The sequence below is a fragment of the Paroedura picta genome, chromosome 3 (assembly GCF_049243985.1).
Source record: "Paroedura picta isolate Pp20150507F chromosome 3, Ppicta_v3.0, whole genome shotgun sequence".
NCBI classification, from domain to species: domain Eukaryota; kingdom Metazoa; phylum Chordata; class Lepidosauria; order Squamata; family Gekkonidae; genus Paroedura; species Paroedura picta.
The window spans coordinates 71,641,460-71,661,295 of NC_135371.1; the positions used below are offsets into that span (position 1 = coordinate 71,641,460).

The 19,836-nt window shown below is 46.6% G+C and overlaps 1 long non-coding RNA gene across 1 annotated transcript; it reads left to right on the forward strand.

The window, feature by feature from the left end:
* The first annotated feature begins 4,451 nt into the window (after window positions 1-4,451).
* On the forward strand, window positions 4,452-4,953 carry LOC143831143 (uncharacterized). The gene is made up of 3 exons (XR_013228749.1): window positions 4,452-4,521; window positions 4,619-4,709; window positions 4,839-4,953. It is a non-coding gene; the product is annotated as an uncharacterized LOC143831143 (long non-coding RNA).
* The last annotated feature ends 14,883 nt before the right edge of the window (window positions 4,954-19,836 follow it).

The following is a 19,836-nucleotide window of genomic DNA, read 5'->3' on the forward strand; positions in this document are numbered from 1 at the left end:
TCCCTGCCTATCAAGTCCCCTTTTTCACTTGATCTCAGAAAATCCATTGTTCACTGTTATTCCAGGTGGAGTAGTCATTGGAGCTGATTGTAGAAAAGCATGCAGAAGTAGTAAAATGATAAATACATTGAAGACAAATACAGCTTTGTTTGGATGAAAACCCAATCCTGGCCTAAGTAACAAATTAAAGGAAAGACATTTTTTATATTACCCAGCTGTGCTTACAATAATACACAGAAACTCTGTGAATCATTTCATGGCTTATTAAATGAAAATTTTGTTTGCAATTGATGAGTTAGGAAAATAAACAGCCTTGGTTATTTTCATTTTATGTTTCCCTGGTTTGTCCAGATCTTTGCAGCCTTGCATGCCAGCAGGGGCTCATTAAAAAGACCACTGTTTGCTACTCTGATTGTCCAGGGAAATCAGCAACAGATTGCCATTAACCCCTGGAGGGTGAGAGCTTGACATTCTTGATGCATTCACCACTGCTGGCAATGGGATCCCTCTTATCCTTCAGTGCCAAAGGGCTAATTTTGACGCTTCAATTGCTGGTGTCTGGATTCCAATAAAGCCATGCGTGACCACTATGAGATACTGACCACTTAATACTACAAAACCTGCCAAAATTGGCTTAAGATTTCAGGAGAATAAGGGGCAGAAAAATACTGCTTTTTCTAAAGCGCATTGTATTACCCCTGTTTGCTTACAATTCCCTCTTGAAAGGATTTTTTTTTTCTTTGGAGCATTTCTACTGTTTGAAAACCTCAGGTTGGAAACAGAGCAAATTATCTCTAGTACTTTATGAACCTTAACATTCTTGGATAGTAGCATCCTTTTTTCAAATTTCATGATTGAATACTATGAATAAGATAGAGATGTGTATACTGTCAAGTGTGGATTCAAACCTTGAACTTGTCAGTGTTTCAGCCTTTGATAAATGTGGCTGCTGGCTCGCCAGCAGACCGCTATTAGCAATGCGGCTGGAGAGGCTGCCACTGGGCTCATATCCCCCCTCCCCTTCCCCACCCGCTATGCACACTGAAAGGGCCAGCCTCACCTTGCCGCAAGGAAGGCATGGGGAAGGGGCGGAGCCTGGATCCTATTTAGCTGGAACCCCTGCTGGAGACCTCCCTTTGTCCTGCAGCTCCCAGCACCTCAACTGTTTACAACCCTCCCTCCCTCCCTACCTCCATTTGGCTAATCAGGAGATGTGCTGTTGCTTGTTTGGCTGCATTCAGTGCTTGGTTGGCATTGGGAGCCTCCATAAGAGGCTGGGTGCACGCTGAGCAGCTCCTCTATGGGGGAGGAGCTGCCTTGCTGTGTGGGTGATGGTGGGAGCCCTAATGGAGGCTAACGTCTATAGGGCCTCCACCAATACCACCCTCCCATGGGACCCAGCAGGCCTAGTAGTTGGAGTGAGCTTGACCACGGATGTCGCTCAATTCCCAGAATGGTTGGCCTGCTGGAGTGGTAGAGCTTCAAATGGTCCACTTGGTATGCTGACGCTCATGTTCATAATAAAACTGTGGCCATTATGCCAGAAAGAAATGTAGTTTCCTTCATCTTCTGTTTCCATGTCCTCTGTATGGCCTGGAACATTACAGCCTGCTAGGTGAATGGACAAGATAGTTTGCATTGTATGAAAACATTGTATAAAAAGAACTTACATGGCTTGTCTATGGGCTTCCAAGATGACTATGACCCACAGCATTTCTTCCTTTTAGCAACCCTAAAAAGGTAAAGGTAAAGGTATCCCCTGTGCAAGCACCGAGTCATGTCTGACCCTTGGGGTGACGCCCTCTAGCGTTTTCTTGGCAGACTCAATACGGGGTGGTTTGCCAGTGCCTTCCCCAGTCGTTACCGTTTACCCCCCAGCAAGCTGGGTACTCATTTTACCGACCTCGGAAGGATGGAAGGCTGAGTCAACCTTGAGCCGGCTGCTGGGATTGAACTCCCAGCCTTATGGGCAAAGCTGTCAGACGGCTGCCTTACCACTCTGCGCCACAAGAGGCTCATAAAATTAAGAACCCTAGCTGGTTCTTAATTTTATAGAATCACAGAATCTGATGGTCTGTAGTTTCCCGGGTCATCCTTCCTCCCTTTTTTGAAGATCGGGATAACGTTTGCTCTCTTCCAGTCCTCTGGGACCTCTCCAGTCCTTAAAGAGGTCCCGAAGATGATGGACAAGGGTTCTGCAAGTTTTCCAGAAAGTTCTTTGAGCACTCTCAGGTGCATTTCATCCGGCCCAGGCGATTCAAACTCATCCAGTGCAGCTAAATGCCTCTCGACAACCTCTCTGTCAATGTCAACCTGCCACCCAGTTACTATCTCTTGGCTACTGCCATCTCTAGATGTGCCTAAACCCTTTGACCTGTGGGGAAAAACAGATGCAAAATAGGCGCTAAGCCTTTCTGCTTTCTCTGCATCTTCCGTTAGAGTTTGTCCATCCGCACCCAACAGTCGGCCTATTGCCTCCTTTATGTTTGCTCCTCACATAACTGAAAAATCTTTTCTTGTTATAGTGGACTTCCCTGGCCAATCTTAGCTCACTCTCAGCTTTGGCCTTTCTGGTGATTGATCTACAGTGCCTAGTAACCTGTAAGTTTAGAGCTCTGTCATTCCCTCCTTAGAGCTCTGTCATTCCCTCCATTTCCTGAACATTTTCCTTTTCTGTAGTTCCTCTTGAAGTTCTCTGTTCATCCAAATAGGCCTCTTAGAGCTCCTGCAGTGTTTTCGTCTTTCTGGGATAGTCATTGATTGAGCATGCAATAGTTCCTCTTTGAGTAGCGCCCACACTTCACATGATCCCTTCCCTTCCAGCATTCTCGTCCATGGTATGACACTCATCATGTCTCTGAGTTTATTAAAGTTTGCCCTACGAAAATCCAACATCCGCGTCTGGCTACAAGCTTCCTTGGCTCCCCATCTCAAAAGGAATTCTATGAGGACATGGTCACTTCCCCCTAGGGTCCCCACCTAATTCACCTCATCCACCAACTCTTGCCTGTTGGTCAGTATTAAGTCCAGTATGGCTGAACTTCTTTTGGGTTCATCTACCATTTGATAAATGAAATTGTCAACCAAGGCTTGGTTCCATTGCTTGATGTCAAGACTACATGTGCATATATACAATGTGACACCATGTGTCATCTTGTACAACATCTGTGAGGACAAGGGACATCACATCCCTTTCCCTATGGCTGAACCAGAACCTGTATTCCTTGAGGATGCAGCAGCCATCCCTCAAGCCAGAAAAAAAAGGATCTATGCGGAGGGGTGCAAGGTTCGGGACGCTATAGCCAGTTACCTTTACAGAAATAGGAGACGGTTTTGATTGTGATTTTCTGCTTATGTGTGCTCTGTTAAATAAAGTTTAACGTTCTTTGTTCAACCTTGTCTTCAGCCACTATCTTTGTGTTGTTTGACTAGGTAGCCGTCTAACAACTGGTGATTCTCTGGTCTGAAAGCACTTTAACAGACCTCACTGTAGTAACTCCCCAGTGAAATTGACAAACACAATATGGAAGCACTTTACAGGCAAGGGTTGGGGAGGCGGGTAGCCAGGAAGTCTTGGCGACACCTATTCCACTGGAGGACTGATTTTATTTGATGTTCCAGGGAATAATTCCATTGGTGGACAGCACTGATACATTTAAACTTTTGGAGGCTGCTGGGAGCAACGCATATTCATTGCCTAACTGTCATTCCAAAGATGTTGAAGCCATGAAAGGGGTTGTTCTGGCAGCGAGCCGAGGCTGAGGCACTTTTGGAGCTGGTGCTCCAATCTAAAAGTATTGGCCGCCTTATGGCCAGCACGCATTGCCAAGTAGAAGGACAGACTTCCATGACAGCATGATGAGGATCTGGGAGAAGGCTGGGAAGTCCCCCCTCGAAATGCGGAGACATATGTGCAGGTTCTGTCTTCCTTCTGCTTATACTTTTACCCTTAAGCATGACTTGACTGTGGTGGGTATGATAAGCCTCTTCCTCCAAATGCTTCTATCTACTTTGGGACAGCAGTTAGATGCTGTTATTTCCAGCAGAGATTACCAGCCAGTAATGTAATACCATAACATAACAGACTAAAAACATGTTTCATTGTTATTGCACTGTTTGAAGGGCTGCTGCCTGCAACCTAAAGGCTCTGATAGCAGTGTTGTCTTCAAGTTTGTGCAAGGTTGGGTTTGCGTGCTTAAATTTATGAGACCTCCTTTCCTCAACACAGCCACACAGTCCCCCATGAAACTGTCGCAGCCTACAGCCAGCCAGCAGGAAGGGGGAAAGAGGAGGAGGAGGAGGAGGAGGAGGAGGGTCCTTCCACCTCTAGCAGAGCAACAGGTGAGAACTGTAATTCTTTAAGGGAGACCCCTGTGTGTGTACACCACATAAAGCCAGAATTAAGACCTCTGTGATACTTTTATTTTTATTTTAAAGCAGAGACAATGAGGGTCAGGATGGCACAAATGGAGGCTAGGCTGGCATCAGTTGAGGGTCTCCTGGAGAGACAGAGGCCTGAGTGTGAGTTGTGAACCAGTGCTGTGGTGTGGGTTGTGGTGCTAATATGTGTTCCTAATGCAGGCATATGGCTTATCATGTGTTTTCCATCCATTTGCAGGGCAGGCAGCGGTGGCAGACCTAAGAGGGGAGCTGGACAATCAGAGGCAGCTCATGGCTGAACTGCGCCAGAAGGAGGAGGATGCACATAGGTTCAGCACACCCACTAACCCCCCCCCCCCCGCCGCACTGCACACTGTGGCTAAGTTCCCTACAAATGATCCTCAAGTCTAAAAACTGTCTGTGGCATTAATGTTTATTTGTTTTTCCTCCCTACACAGTGAAAAAGAAGGAGGAGGAGAAACAGGACGAGGACAGATGGAAGAAGAGGGCTCGGGGGACAATGTCCAGGCGTGGGCGCCAGCTAAGGGAGATAAAGGAGAAAGGAGAAAAAAAGTCCCTCTGAGCCTAAGGTTGCCATTAGGAAAAATGAGGGGGAAAATGTAAGGGGAAACGGGGGGGGGGCAGACAAAGAAGAAGGTGGTGCTGCAGAGGGGAGTAGTGGGCTTTAGATTTGTGGTTTGGGTTGGGGTGGGGGGCTCCCTGTTACATTCCCTGTTTGCTAATGTTTGTGTTCTATTTATTAAAGATAAACTGTTTGTTATACTGTTTTAAAAAAAGGCTCCAGTATGACTCTTTAAACTCACACCCCTTTCACCCCACAACCACACACCACAACCAAACAACACAGTTTAAACCCATTCACTAGAAAGGCCGCTTTTGGCTTGCCTAATTCTACAGTAGGGTACACTGAGACATAAGCAAAAATATAAACTATTTGTTAAACAAAAACCAACAGACAACGCATGCAAAACCAAAAGCTATTTAAACTAAGAGGGGGAGTACTTGTCCGTGGGCCTCACTTTCCTCTTCCCCAGAATTGTCCTCCTCCGAGTCTGAGTGCCAGCGTTCTGAGAGGGGGTTGGTGGAGTTGGTGGTGGTGGTGGTGGGGGTCATGGTGACATTAATTTGAGGAGGGTTGGCACTCTCCCTGTCCTCTCTTGCCTCCATGACCAGAACCGCCCCCTGATTTGATTGGAAGATGGCTCTGTGTCAGCCCGTCCTGTAACGGGCTCTCGAACCAAGCAGAGGGCCAGGGGCAAAAGCACCTGGCAGTTGAGCGAGGTGCGCAAACCTCGCTCGCTGGTCGCCCCAGGAGCCGGGAATGGCATCCAGAGGGTCCCAAAGATCTCCGGATCATCGCTGTTTGTGTTCGGGGCTTTAACGGCAGCCGCTATCGAAAGCAATTTTCTAACCCTGAAACAACCAGCTGCATGAAATCCTGCACTTCTCTCCAGCTATCTCTTCCCAGCTTGAATAATTAATAAACGGAGCGGAACCATCAGCATAAAGACTGTGAGTTCTTTGTCTAGAATAGAATCATAGAATCAAAGAGTTGGAAAGAGCCATAAAGGCCATCTAGTCCAACCCCCTGCTCAACGCAGGATTAGCCCTAAGCATCCTAAAGCATCCAAGAAAAGTGTGTATCCAACCTTTGCTTGAAGACTGCCAGTGAGGGGGAGCTCACCACCTCCTTAGGCAGCCTATTCCACTGCTGAACTACTCTGACTGTGAAAAACTTTTTCCTGATATCTAGCCTATATCGTTGTACTTGAAGTTTAAACCCATTACTGCGTGTCCTCTCCTCTGCAGCCAGCAGAAACAGCATCCTGCCCTCCTCCAAGTGACAACCTTTCAAATACTTAAAGAGGGCTATCATGTCCCCTCTCAACCTCCTTTTCTCCAGGCTGAACATTCCCAAGTCCCTCAACCTATCTTCATAGGGCTTGGTCCCTTGGCCCCAGATCATCTTCGTCGCTCTCCTCTGTACCCTTTCAATTTTATCTACGTCCTTCTTGAAGTGAGGCCTCCAGAATTGCACACATTATTATTATTTAATTTTTAGACCGCCCTTCTCCCAATAGGTCTCAGGGCGGTTTACAACATAAATAGTTAAAACACAATAAAATCCCCATAAAAACCCCAATTAAAAATTACAATGGGACTATGACATCTTGTGATTTTGATGTGATGCCGCTGTTGATACAGCCCAAAATGGCATTTGCCTTTTTTACCACTGCAGCATACTGCCTGCTCATGTTTAGTTTACAATCCACAAGTACCCCAAGGTCTCGTTCACACACAGTGTTACCTAGAAGCATATCCCCCATCCAGTAGGCATGCTTTTCATTTTTCTGACCCAGATGCAGAACTTTACACTTATCTTTATTAAATTGCATCTTGTTCTCATTTGCCCATGTTTCCATTGTGATCAGATCTCGTTGAACTCTTTCTCTATCTTCCGGAGTATTTGCCAGTCCTCCAAATTTGGTGTCAAACTTGATGAGTAGTCCCTGCACCTCCTCATCTAGATCATTAATAAATACGTTAAAAAGTACCGGGCCAAGCACCGAGCCCTGAGGTACCCCGCTACTCACCTCTCTCCAATCTGATGAAACACCACTGACAACAACTCTTTGAGTGCGGTTCTCTAACCAATTCCCTATCCATTTAACTATCTGAAAATCCAGATTGCAGTCCTTCAACTTACCCATCAGAACATCATGGGGAACCATGTCAAAATCTATACTAAAATCCAAGTAAATGACATCAACCGAATTTCCACGATCTAGCAAACCTGTTACTTGGTCAAAAAAGGAAACTAGGTTGGTCTGGCAGGACCTGTTGGAGACAAAGTCATGCTGACTGACTTCCTTGGATCACCAAATTGTCCTCCAGATGTTTGCAGAACCCTCCCTTTAATATCTGCTCCATTATCTTCCCCACAACAGAGGTCAGACTCACTGATCTGTAGTTTCCCGGGTCATCCTTCCTCCCTTTTTTGAAGGATGGACAAGGGCTGTGCAAGTTCTCTGGAAAGTTCTTTGAGCACTCTCGGGTGCATTTCATCCAGCCCAGGGGATTTGAACTCATCCAGTGCAGCTAAATGCTTCTCGACAACCTCTCTATCCATATTAACCTGCCACCCAGACACTATCCTTTGGCTACTGCCATCTCTAGATGTGCCTAAACCCTTTGACCAGTAGGAAAAAACAGATGTAAAATAGGTGCTAAGCCTTTCTGCTTTCTCTGCATCTTCCATTAGAGTTTGTCCATCCGCACCCAATTGTGAGAAAGGAAAAAAGTATTGGGCCAAAATACAAATAGTGTTACAGGAAATATTTAAAATGCGGTATCCAATGAAGCCTGAATCTCTTGCTAAGTTTTTATCCAAGTGCTTTACAAGTTCTTCTAGAATCCTCTTCTTCCATGCAACTACGGCAGCACGGTTGGTGTGGGCGAGGCACTGGAAGGTGACTGAAGCCCCAACTATTTCTACATGGCTAGACAAATTAGCGGACTTAGCAAAAATAGCAAGACTCACTAACATGGTTAACAAGAAACCACCAGAAGAATATGATGAACAGTGGAGTAACTACCTGGACTTTCTTAAGAAAGACAGCTGTAACTTTTAGGTTACGGTTAACATGCAATGGGAACTGACTACCTATTTCTTGAGATAATATCAGACTATACTATAATATGTATTAATAATTACTTTACTAGCTGGTCTCTTTTTTCTTTTTTATCTTTCTGTAAACACTTTATATAATAATAAATAATTAAAAAATAAACCCCTGATAAGGGGCATTTCTTCTATGCTTGCACATAGGGTGTCGTTGGTCTCCCGGAAGACCTCCCTCATTTGCCTACTCTCCTGGAGCTCGAGATCCAACATGGACTGTTCGAAAGCAGCAGAACGATGCATGTCCTGCTCGCATTGCTCCAGGAGACGCTGGCCAACGTTTGTCAGAAGGGAGACACGCCTCTGCCTCGTGCGCTCCCTCTGCAGCCTCTCTTCCGCTGGAAGTGCTCCTCTAGGGACATCACGGGGAGGGGCTGGCAGGACCCAGGGGGGCTTCCTCCTCTTCTGAAAGAACCTCTGTGGGAAAAAAACAGAATTTGAACTATTAGTGCCAATGATACTCCCAACAAGGCCTAGTGAGCACATGGTTACAGGTTTTGTGCTATTTGTGACAATAATACTCCCAACAAGGCCTAGTGAGCACATGGTTACAGGTTTTGTCCTATTTGTGAAAATAATACTCCTAAAAAGGCCTAGTGAGCACATGGTTACAGGTTTGTATAACTCATTGTCCTGCTGTTCTGGCTAGAAAAGAACAGTTCTCAGTCCCGCATGCTTACCCTCTCGAATCTCTCTGAGCCTGCGATGGGTAGGAGGTCCATGCACCCTGCGCTCCTCCTTCTGTGTGCCCGGGATGAAATCTGTAAAAACATAAAGAGAAATGGTTTTAGGAACAAAGGGAAGTACAGTTAGCTTCCACACTCACCACCAGCAACATAGAGGTATCTTCTTCTTTGTCCTCGCAAAGAAACAGCCTCCTGCACAAACAGCAAGGCAGAAAGCAGTTTATACAGACTTATACAGCAGTTTATTCCCTCCTCCCCCCCATTGTTCACAGAAATACTAACCAAGATTTGTAGATGCCCCTGAATCGCTATCCAAGTCACCAACAGCTGTGGACTCACAGGGAAAGGGCTCTGTTGCTGGTAGCTGAGTTTCTGTGGACAACAGCAGACAATAGTGAAAAAGGAGCAAACACACAGCCCACAGAACACAGCATGCTCTCAAAGTAGTACCCAGAAGAAGTGCAGCAGGCCTATAGGTGAGGCATGCTGTACATCTTCCGGAGGGTTATTTCAACAGTAGCTTTTAAAATCAAAACTAGCATAACAAACAAAGCAGTCTAGATACGGCCTAGCATATTAAGCGTTGCAATGAATACACGTGAAAACGATTCCTAAATGTCAGGTCACAAAGAACACACATTTCTGCAATGCTTCAAGTGCTTACCTGAGGCAAGGGGCGTCTGCTCCAGAACGTTGGTGTCCTCGCCAGGGATGATCGCCAGCAAATCCAGTGTCATGAGGTCTGCCCCACGTGGCTGTTTCTGGGGAGGAGGCTGAACAGTCCTCCCTGACGAGGTGCCCTCTCCTGGGTCTTCCAAAACGGCCGGTCCCTCCATCGGAGCAGCTGGCCTCTGGATCACCTTGAGGCCCCTTCCTGTTATGTGGGCTGTCACCCTTCCATCAAAGGCTGGCACACCCGTGCCAACCCTTCCTGACACTCCTGCGCAGACCCTGGCACCAGAGAGAGAAAAGCCAGGTCAAGCCTTGCAAAGCATGATGGGAGAGCAACTAAAACACACTTCTGGCTCTGAAGCAGGACTTGGAGTTAGGCTTCCCCCAACCTACGTGCTTGCAAACAAAAGAGGAGTTTGTCAGCACACCTGACAACTACAGAGAGACAAAGGCACCCCACCCAAGACTCCCCTCCAGCCAGCCAAGCACATTGTCTCGTAAAGGGAACTGGCCACTCTCTTTCAACACCAAATCTAATCCAAGATTTGGTCTTTGTCTTTTCCCTTACCACTATCCCCAGGCACAAGCAATCATTCAGAAAAAACAGAATAAAAAAACAGAATAGATCGAAGAGGTGGAGGAGTGGCACTGTATGTGAGGAAAGGGCTTACCTGTCAGGAAATTCTAGTGAAGGAGAGGATATCTACAGTGGAAAGCATCTGGGTGAAAATAAGCGAGGGGAAAACAAACAGTGTGGTGATTGGTGTCTGCTACTGACCGCCTGACCAACGAGAGGATGTGGATGCTGCACTTTGTGAGCAGCTTGAGAAAATATCCAAGCGGCAGGACCTTGTCATCATGGGTGACTTCAATTTCCCAGATGTGTGCTGGGAAACAAACTCTGCGAAGCATCCTCAGTCATGCAACTTTCTGACCTGCCTGGCTGACAATTTCATTTATCAAATGGTAGATGAACCCAAAAGAGGTTCAGCCATACTGGACTTAATACTGACCAACAGGCAAGAGTTGGTGGATGAGGAGAATTAGGTGGGGACCCTAGGGGGAAGTGACCATGTCCTCATAGAATTCCTTTTGAGATGGGGAGCCAAGGAAGCTTGTAGCCAGACGCGGATGTTGGATTTTCATAGGGCAAACTTTAATAAACTCAGAGTCATGATGAGTGTCATACCATGGACGAGAATGCTGGAAGGGAAGGGAGCATGTGAAGGGTGGGCGCTACTCAAACAAGAGCTATTGCATGCTCAATCAATGACTATCCCAGAAAGACGAAAACACTGCAGGAGCTCTAAGAAGCCTATTTGGATGAACAGAGAACTTCAAGAGGAACTAAGAAAGAAAAGGAAAATGTTCAGGAAATGGAGGGAAGGACAGAGCTCTAAAGAAGAGTACCTACAGGTTACTAGGCGCTGTAGATCAATCATCAGAAAGGCCAAAGCTGAGAGTGAGCTAAGATTGACCAGGGAAGTCCATTGTAACAAGAAAAGATTTTTCAGTTATGTGAGGAGCAAACGTAAAGTAAAGGAGGCAATACGCGCACTGTTGGGTGCGGATGGACAAACTCTAACGAAAGATGCAGAGAAAGCAGAAAGGCTTAGTGCCTATTTTACATCTGTTTTTTCCCACAGGTCAAAGTGTTCAGGCACATCTAGAGATGGCCGTAGCCAAAGGATAGTGTCTGGGTGGCAGGTTAACATGGATAGAGAGGTTGTTGAGAGGCATTTAGCTGCACTGGATGAGTTCAAATCCCCTGGTCCGGATGAAATGCACCCGAGAGTACTCAAAGAACTTTCCAGAGAACTTGCACAGCCCTTGTCCATCATCTTCGTTACCTCTTTAAGGACTGGAGATGTCCCGGAGGACTGGAAAAGAGCAAACGTTATTCCGATCTTCAAAAAAGGGAGGAAGGATGACCCGGGAAACTACAGACCAGTGAGTCTGACCTCTGTTGTGGGGAAGATAATGGAGCAGATATTAAAGGGAGCGATCTGCAAACATCTGGAGTACAATTTGGTGATCCAAGGAAGTCAGCATGGATTTGTCTCCAACAGGTCCTGCCAGACCAACCTGGTTTCCTTTTTTGACCAAGTAACAGGTTTGCTGGATCGGGGGAATTCGGTTGATGTCATTTACTTGGATTTTAGTAAAGATTTTGACATGGTTCCCCATGATGTTCTGATGGATAAGTTGAAGGACTGCAATCTGGATTTTCAGATAGTTAAGTGGATAGGGAATTGGTTAGAGAACCGCACTCAAAGAGTTGTTGTCAATGGTGTTTCATCAGACTGGAGAGAGGTGAGTAGCGGGGTACCTCAGGGCTCGGTGCTCGGCCCGGTACTTTTTAACATATTTATTAATGATCTAGATAAGGGGGTGGAGGGACTACTCATCAAGTTTGCAGATGACACCAAATTGGGAGGACTGGCAAATACTCTGGAAGATAGAGACAGAGTTCAACGAGATCTGAACAGAATGGTAAAATGGGCAAATGAGAACAAGATGCAATTTAATAAAGATAAGTGTAAAGTTCTGCATCTGGGTCAGAAAAATGAAAAGCATGCCTACTGGATGGGGGATATGCTTCTAGGTAGCACTGTGTGTGAACGAGACCTTGGGGTACTTGTGGATTGTAAACTAAACATGAGCAGGCAGTGTGATGCAGCGGTAAAAAAGGCAAATGCCATTTGGGGCTGTATCAACAGAGGCATCACATCAAAATCACAAGATGTCATAGTCCCATTGTATACGGCACTAGTCAGACCACACCTGGAGTACTGTGTGCAGTTCTGGAGGCCTCACTTCAAGAAGGACGTCGATAAAATTGAAAGGGTACAGAGGAGAGCGATGAAGATGATCTGGGGCCAAGGGACCAAGCACTATGAAGATAGGTTGAGGGACTTGGGAATGTTCAGCCTGGAGAAAAGGAGGTTGAGAGGGAACATGATAGCCCTCTTTAAGTATTTGAAAGGTTGTCACTTGGATTAGGGCAGGATGCTGTTTCTGCTGGCTGCAGAGGAGAGGACACGCAGTAATGGCTTTAAGCTTCAAGTACAATGATATAGGCTAGATATCAGGAAAAAGTTTTTCACAGTTAGAGTAGTTCAGCAGTGGAATAAGGAGGTGGTGAGCTCCCCCTCACTGGAAGTCTTCAAGCAAAGGTTGGATACACACTTTTCTTGGATGCTTTAGGATGCTTAGGGCTAATCCTGCGTTGAGCAGGGGGTTGGACTAGATGGCCTGTATGTCCCCTTCCAACTCTATGATTCTATGATTTGCCAGAAATGGGCCATCAGCCCTTCTAGACAGGAAATATTTTTTCATATTCCCAACAGCTAGTTTCTTTGTCTCAACAACCCATTTCTTTGTTGGGACTTGGCTACAGTCATTACTGGCCATCAAACTCTTTGTCCAAGCCCCGGACAAGGTAGGATCTGCCCCCTATCACCTCAGGTCACAAATTTCATTTAAATATTGGGCTCCCACAGCCACAAAGGGCAGTCAGTTTTCAGGCTACAGAAACTCTGTCCGACATTCGTCTTCGTCCCTCGTCCGTCTCCCCAAATTGCTTCCCTGGACCTCCGGAACTCCACTCAACCCAGAAGACAGGTAGATATCATTTCCAATAAACCCTTAGTATAGGTTCTTCCCCTATAAGCCTTTTCCTTGTGTGCTAGTGGCTAGGAATGTAATTTCTATGCTAGAGTGTGCATGTGTTGTCTTTTGTCTAATTAGTGTGTGTTAATAAAATCCTTTCATGTTTAGATCATTGTCTGCCTTGGTTCTATCTCAGTGACATAATTACCCAGTAAACTGTGCAATACAAGGTCCCACGTTACGCCACGCTGCCACTTGCTGGCTCTACTAGCTGATTCCCCACAACTAAATTTAGACACGTGTCCTTACAGACACGCATTTGGCGTAACATTCCGACTCGCTTCGGCCAGCCGTCTCCGTCCCCCTCGTTGTAAATCTCACGCTGTACCTCGAAATATGGGCAGGTAACTCAAGCGTTGCCGGACTTCTTGTTGTGCACCGTGGCCCTCATGTATTCTGCCCTCATTGTCTTTGTTTTGGAGCGGCATTCGAGGCCGGTCCTGTGGTGGCCGAGGGCTCTCATCCTGATGGCCACCTGTTCAAAAACCTCCTGATTTTGATGCGAGGATCGAAAGGCGTCCTGGATTCTTTCCCCACTGAAGATTGCCATCAGGTCCCGGATCTCCGTGTCCCTCCATGTTGGTCTCCTGCCGGTTCCCTGGACGGATGACGACTGAGAAGCGGAGTCCATAATGCTTTCGCAAGTGGCTAAGCAAGATGGAGGTGCAAGGTGCAGTGTGCCACTGGTCATATACCTCCCCGCACACAAAGACTAAAGGACTTGTCACCTCCTGATTGGTTGGGGTCCAGTCGGGGAGATGTACATTGTCCACCTGAGGTCACATGTCACAATCAAAACTTCTCACGCGGAAAACCGGAGCCATCTCTAGTGGCCAGCTTGGCACTCTTATTGTTTGACTTCCCGCATGCGCAGATACGTTTTCATGCGAGAAGAGCAGTATGGACATGCAGGAGCCATTTTACTGAAATGTCCGCCATTACACAAATGCACGCCAGTGGTCTACCCACAGCAAGCACAACCACAGTACACAACAGTTCCCTAATCATATTCGCCTGCCCAAGCAAAACTCAAGACAAAACAAGAATATGAACTGCGATCAGCGATAATTCATTGATACGCAATGATATAATTTTTTTTAAATGCTCTGTGAATGGTGACTCTGCCGGACGGAGGTCTAGCCGATGGTGGCAGGGGTTCTAAGTTGTCGGCAAGCACAACCACAGCACAGTAACGCTCCCTCATTATATTCGCCCTCCGCCCAAGCAAAACATAAGGCAGAACAAGATTATAAACTGCGGGCAGCGATTATTCGTTGATACGCAACGATATAATTTTTAAAAAATGCTCCGTGAACAGTGACTCTGCTAACCGAAGGTCTGGCCGATGGGGTTTTAAGCTATGGGCATATTTTGGGGCCGTGACGGTGTGTGCTACTGTGCTTTTCAAATACTATTGTGCTTTTCGGGTACAATTTTCGAATGCGATCGTGCTGGAAAGCCAGGCGCTTCCTCACTTATTCATTGGTATCGGTGCCCGCAAAGAAAAAAAAAAGGCTAACAGTTCGCTGGACGTTTGGAGGAGAGAGCCAGGACTTTGTTGGAACCGCAACAATGTTAACACACAGGTCTTTTTCGCTAGTGTTGCAGATTGCTTTCAAGAGTGTAGCGCTTTTCGGTGGGTGAATCCACTTTTCCTGATTTCCCTAGAAGCGCAACAACGAATCCCTTTTAGCGGAACTGTTGCAGGATTGTTGCAGATTGTGTGCGACGTCTTGTGGAACTGCAAATTTGTAGCGTTTACAATTTGCAACCCTTCTGCTACATTAAACTTGTGTGGAATGGACCTGAGATACTCCTTAGAGCCTGTATGGCTATTAAAGAGGAAATTATCTAAATATTCTTGTCCAAAGTAATCTTATCTAAATGTGTTTTCTTCCTAAAAGTACATGACAGCATTGTACTGAAATGTTCAAAGGCAGAACAAGACACAGCACATCCCATTGGCAGTACCCTGTCAAAATAAAACAGCCCCTTCAACTGAACACCCAGCAACTCAAAGTAACGAAGCTGGAGGGGAAAGTAGTTGATGTCACATTTTGCTAATGTTGCTCCTCTACCATAGGACCTTACCATGTCCAGTTCAGAGCCTAGGTAAGTCCTCATCCTGAAAATTTAATTGTATCAAAGCCAAGCAGAACTTGCAGACTCCAAGCAGAACCTGTAGACTCTGGATAATATCTAAATATTTTACAAGGGCTGGGGCCTTTTCCAGTTAAACCTGTGTGACTACTGCCATCTATATAGTATATACTGAAAATCAAATATCCTAGATTCTGTCAGCTGGCTTCTTACTTCTCCCCTTTATGTATTATCCTCTCTACCTTCCACATTCATGTCTAGTCTTTAAACCGCCCGTGGCGCCACGGGCGCCACGGACTAAATAAAAGGCTAAGGGGTTCTAGGGCGGGATGTGTCCGTGATGAGGAAGGGTCTGGATTGGACCCTTCCTTATGACAGACAATCGGTCCCTCCGATTCCTAGCCCCAGCAACTGCGAGCCGCACACAGCGCGGCTCGCAGTTTCTCCCTTGGCCGCCGAGCGCGGCTGCCGGGGGCTCCCTGCCCGGCGGCCTGACGCGGCGAGAGGCGCTTTGCGCCTCTCGCCGCGTCAGGCTGCACCCCAACGAGCCCCCGCCAGCCACCCTCCACCCGCCCAAGGGCCCACCAGCAGCAGTGCCGGAGGCGAGGGCACCGGCAGCAGCGCCGCCAGCGGAGGCGCCGCCGGCACTGACGGAGCCGCCACTCGCGCCGGAGCTGTGAGTGGCGGCACACGCCATCAGGAAGACCTGCCATCACGGCCACAATCAGCAGTGGCGCCGGCCCAAGCCAGCAGAGCTGTGATCCGCTGCGGTAGCGGCGCCGCGATTGCCGGCGGGGGCCGTGAATGGCGGCGGCGGAGGAGCCAAGCTCGGCGGAGGAAGCGGGCCCCTTCTTGGTCGCGGCAGCGCCAGAGCCACCAGCGCCCCCCGCCCCGCACACACACAGACCCGCTCCCACTCTGCGGTGTCAGGTAGGCTGCGGCAACCGGGGGGGGGCCGAGCTAACGCCTAGCGCCCGCTGTATTAACACTACAGCGGGCTTTTTTTTTAGTTCTTTGAATAATGCGAATAGATCAGCATACTCTCCCTGCCAGATTTTCATCTTAGTCACTGGCAGGAGATGATCACCCACAGTCTGCTTTGCCTTCTTGTCATTCAGCTACCACAGTTCCTATGATTTCCCTGTATTGCTGCTCCTTGGCTCATGGTTGCCCACACCTGGACAAAGAGCCACCAGACTCAAAACCTCCATGTCTGTGGAACTTACTTCCATCATCATGATGTTGGCTTCCAAAGCAGTCACCCTAACCACCAATTGAGAAGACATAAAAACATGAACTGTCTTCTGGTGTGCTTTTAGGGCCACACTTCCACTGTACCAACAGACACCCTTGGCCAAAGAGCCTTGACTCTTGCAATGAGTTCAGCTTCATTGATCTCTGCTTCCTCATTTGCTGACTACACTGGTGCTCTCATAGGAGGCAGATGCTTGGCAAGACCACCTCTTTTCTGTTGTGCCTTCTTGGGAGCCACACCTGTCAAAGTGCCAAAAAAAAACTAACAAACCAAGCAGCTCTGGACATCAGTGCTCAAAAAGCATACCAGTTATCTTGACTGGTTGAAGAGGATGAAAGGGGGCTGTGGGGGAAGGGCAATGGGACAACCATGCCATGCAGTATTCAAGGATAGCCTCTGTTATTCAATATTATCTATGTCACACCTTATTTCAACTTTTTTTTGCATCTAACTAAAGAATTTTTAAATTCTACTTTTTAACTCTAAAAACTACTAAAATTCAACACTGTCTATATACACTTACTAAGCCTGTCCTAAAAGTGTTCTCCCGTGGTTAACATTACACCCAAGCTAACAACCTAGGGGGAAAATGGGATTTTGGGATTCTGGGCTGTATCAAACAGTATCATGTCCAGATCACGGGAGGTGATGGTACCACTTTACTCTGTTCTGGTTCGGCCTCACTTGGAGTGCTGTGTTCAGTTTTGGGCACCCCAGTTGAAAAGGGAAGTAGACAAACTGGAACGTGTCCAGAGGGGGGCAACAAAGATCATGAGGGGTTTGGAGACCACGACGTATGAAGAAAGGCTGGGGGAGCTTGGTCTGTTTAGCCTGGAGAGGAGATGACTGAGAGGAGATGACTGATAACCATCTTCAAGGATTTAAAAGACTGCCATATAGAGGATGGAGCAGAGTTGTTCTCTCTTGCCCCAGGGGGATGGACCAGAACCAATGGGGTGAAATTGGGGTGAAATTAATTCAAAAGAAATTAATGCAAAATAAAACATCTAGAAGAAGTTCCTGACAGAACAGTTTCTCAGTGGAACAGGCTTCCTTAGGAGGTGATGGGTTCTCAATCTTTGGAAATTTTTAAACAGAGGCTGGATAGCCATCTAACAGAGCAGCTGATTCTGTGAAGGCTTAAGGGGGTGGCAGGTTACAGTGGATGAGTAATAGAGTTGTGAGTGTCCTGCATAGTGCTGGGGGTTGAACTAGATGACCCATTAGGTCCCTTCCAACTCTATGAAAAGGGGGGGGGGAGAAGGGGTTTATTAGCAAAACCTAAAGAAAACCCAGAATGGCTGCTGCTCCTAACACAAAATGATGAATACCTAGCCTGTTCACTCACAAAGCCAGAAAAGAAAATGGTGCTTCCTTTTGAAATGAGCATGTGTAAACCAGTGCACCCCTATATGTGACCCGATCGCCCCCCTTGCCTTAAGGAATATTTGTCTCCCCACTTCTGGGCTCCAAAATTCCCCCAAACTGGTTCTGCTTTACCTCTTCCCTGCTTTTTTCCATTTAAAAAACAATAGCTGCAACACAAAGGAAACTCTAAAAAAGTATGATCAAGCCAGGATCAATGAAAAAGCACTACTAAAAAGAATCTAAACTTATAGTGATCATGGTGGGGAAGGACTGTTAAATACAAGAAGAATGGGGAAAATGAATAAAATGAAGTAAAGGTAGGCATGAACATAAACAATGGAAGTTCATTAGATTTTTGGGTCGTCATAGGTCAGGGGGATGCCATGAACTATGAACTCCAAACTTGTATGAATCCCCCCATGTTCACAAACCTTTGGATTTTCTTGAGTTTGTTAACTGTTTGGCTGTTTCCTGGCGTGTTATACATATGAAATTCATTGTGGAGCCCACTGACTGTTGGTCCAGGATCCACACTGGGAAGTGGTCATCCACCCATATTTTAGGGTTTTTTTGTTAGTTTAATATTGTTTTCCCAAAGTTGTTCCCATTCCTCTAACATTATTTTTTGCCTGAAATTCTGTATCCAGCATGTCATAGCTTTAGAGAGGAGCAAGAGAGCATATATTGTTCCACTACTCTGTTTATGTAGACATTCCTAGCAACTTGATTGAACCACTCCTTAAAAAGTTGCCAAAACATCATAGAAACATAGAATCATAGAATCATAGAGTTGGAAGGGGCCATACAGGCCATCTAGTCCAACCTCCTGCTCAACGCAGGATTAGCCCTAAGCATCCTAAAGCATCCAAGAAGTGTGTATCCAACCTTTGCTTGAACACTGCCAGTGAGGGGGAGCTCACCAACTCCTTAGGCAGCCTATTCCACTGCTGAACTACTCTGACTGTGAAAAACCTTTTCCTGATATCTAGCCTATATCGTTGTACTTGAAGTTTAAACCCATTACTGCGTGTCCTCTCCTCTGCAGCCAGCAGAAACAGCATCCTGCCCTCCTCCAAGTGACAACCTTTCAAATACTTAAAGAGGGCTATCATGTCCCCTCTCAACCTCCTTTTCTCCAGACTGAACATTCCCAAGTCCCTCAACCTATCTTCATAGGGCTTGGTCCCTTGGCCCCAGATCATCTTCGTCGCTCTCCTCTGTACCTTTTTCAATTTTATCGACGTCCTTCTTGAAGTGAGGCCTCCAGAACTGCACACAGTACTCCAGGTGTGGTCTGACCAGTGCCGTATACAATGGGACTATGACATCTTGTGATTTTGATGTGATGCCCCTGTTGATACAGCCCAAAATGGCATTTGCCTTTTTTACCGGTGCGTCACACTGCCTGCTCATGTTTAGTTTACAGTCCACAAGTACCCCAAGGTCTCGTTCACACACAGTGTTACCTAGAAGCGTATCCCCCATCCAGTAGGCATGCTTTTCATTTTTCTGACCCAGATGCAGAACTTTACACTTATCTTTATTAAATTGCATCTTGTTCTCATTTGTCCATGTTTCCATTGTGATCAGATCTCGTTGAACTCTGTCTCTATCTTCCGGAGTATTTGCCAGTCCTCCAAATTTGGTGTCATCTGCAAACTTGATGAGTAGTCCCTCCACCCCCTCATCTAGATCATTAATAAATATGTTAAGAAGTACCGGGCCGAGCACCGAGCCCTGAGGTACCCCACTACTCACCTCTTTCCAGTCTGATGAAACACCATTGACAACAACTCTTTGAGTGCGGTTCTCTAACCAATTCCCTATCCACCTGACTATCTGAAAATCCAGATTGCAGTCCTTCAATTTATCCATCAGAACATCATGGGGAACCTTGCCAAAAGCTTTACTAAAATCCAAGTAAATGACATCAACCGAATTTCCCCGATCCAGCAAACCTGTTACTTGGTCAAAAAAGGAAACCAGGTTGGTCTGGCAGG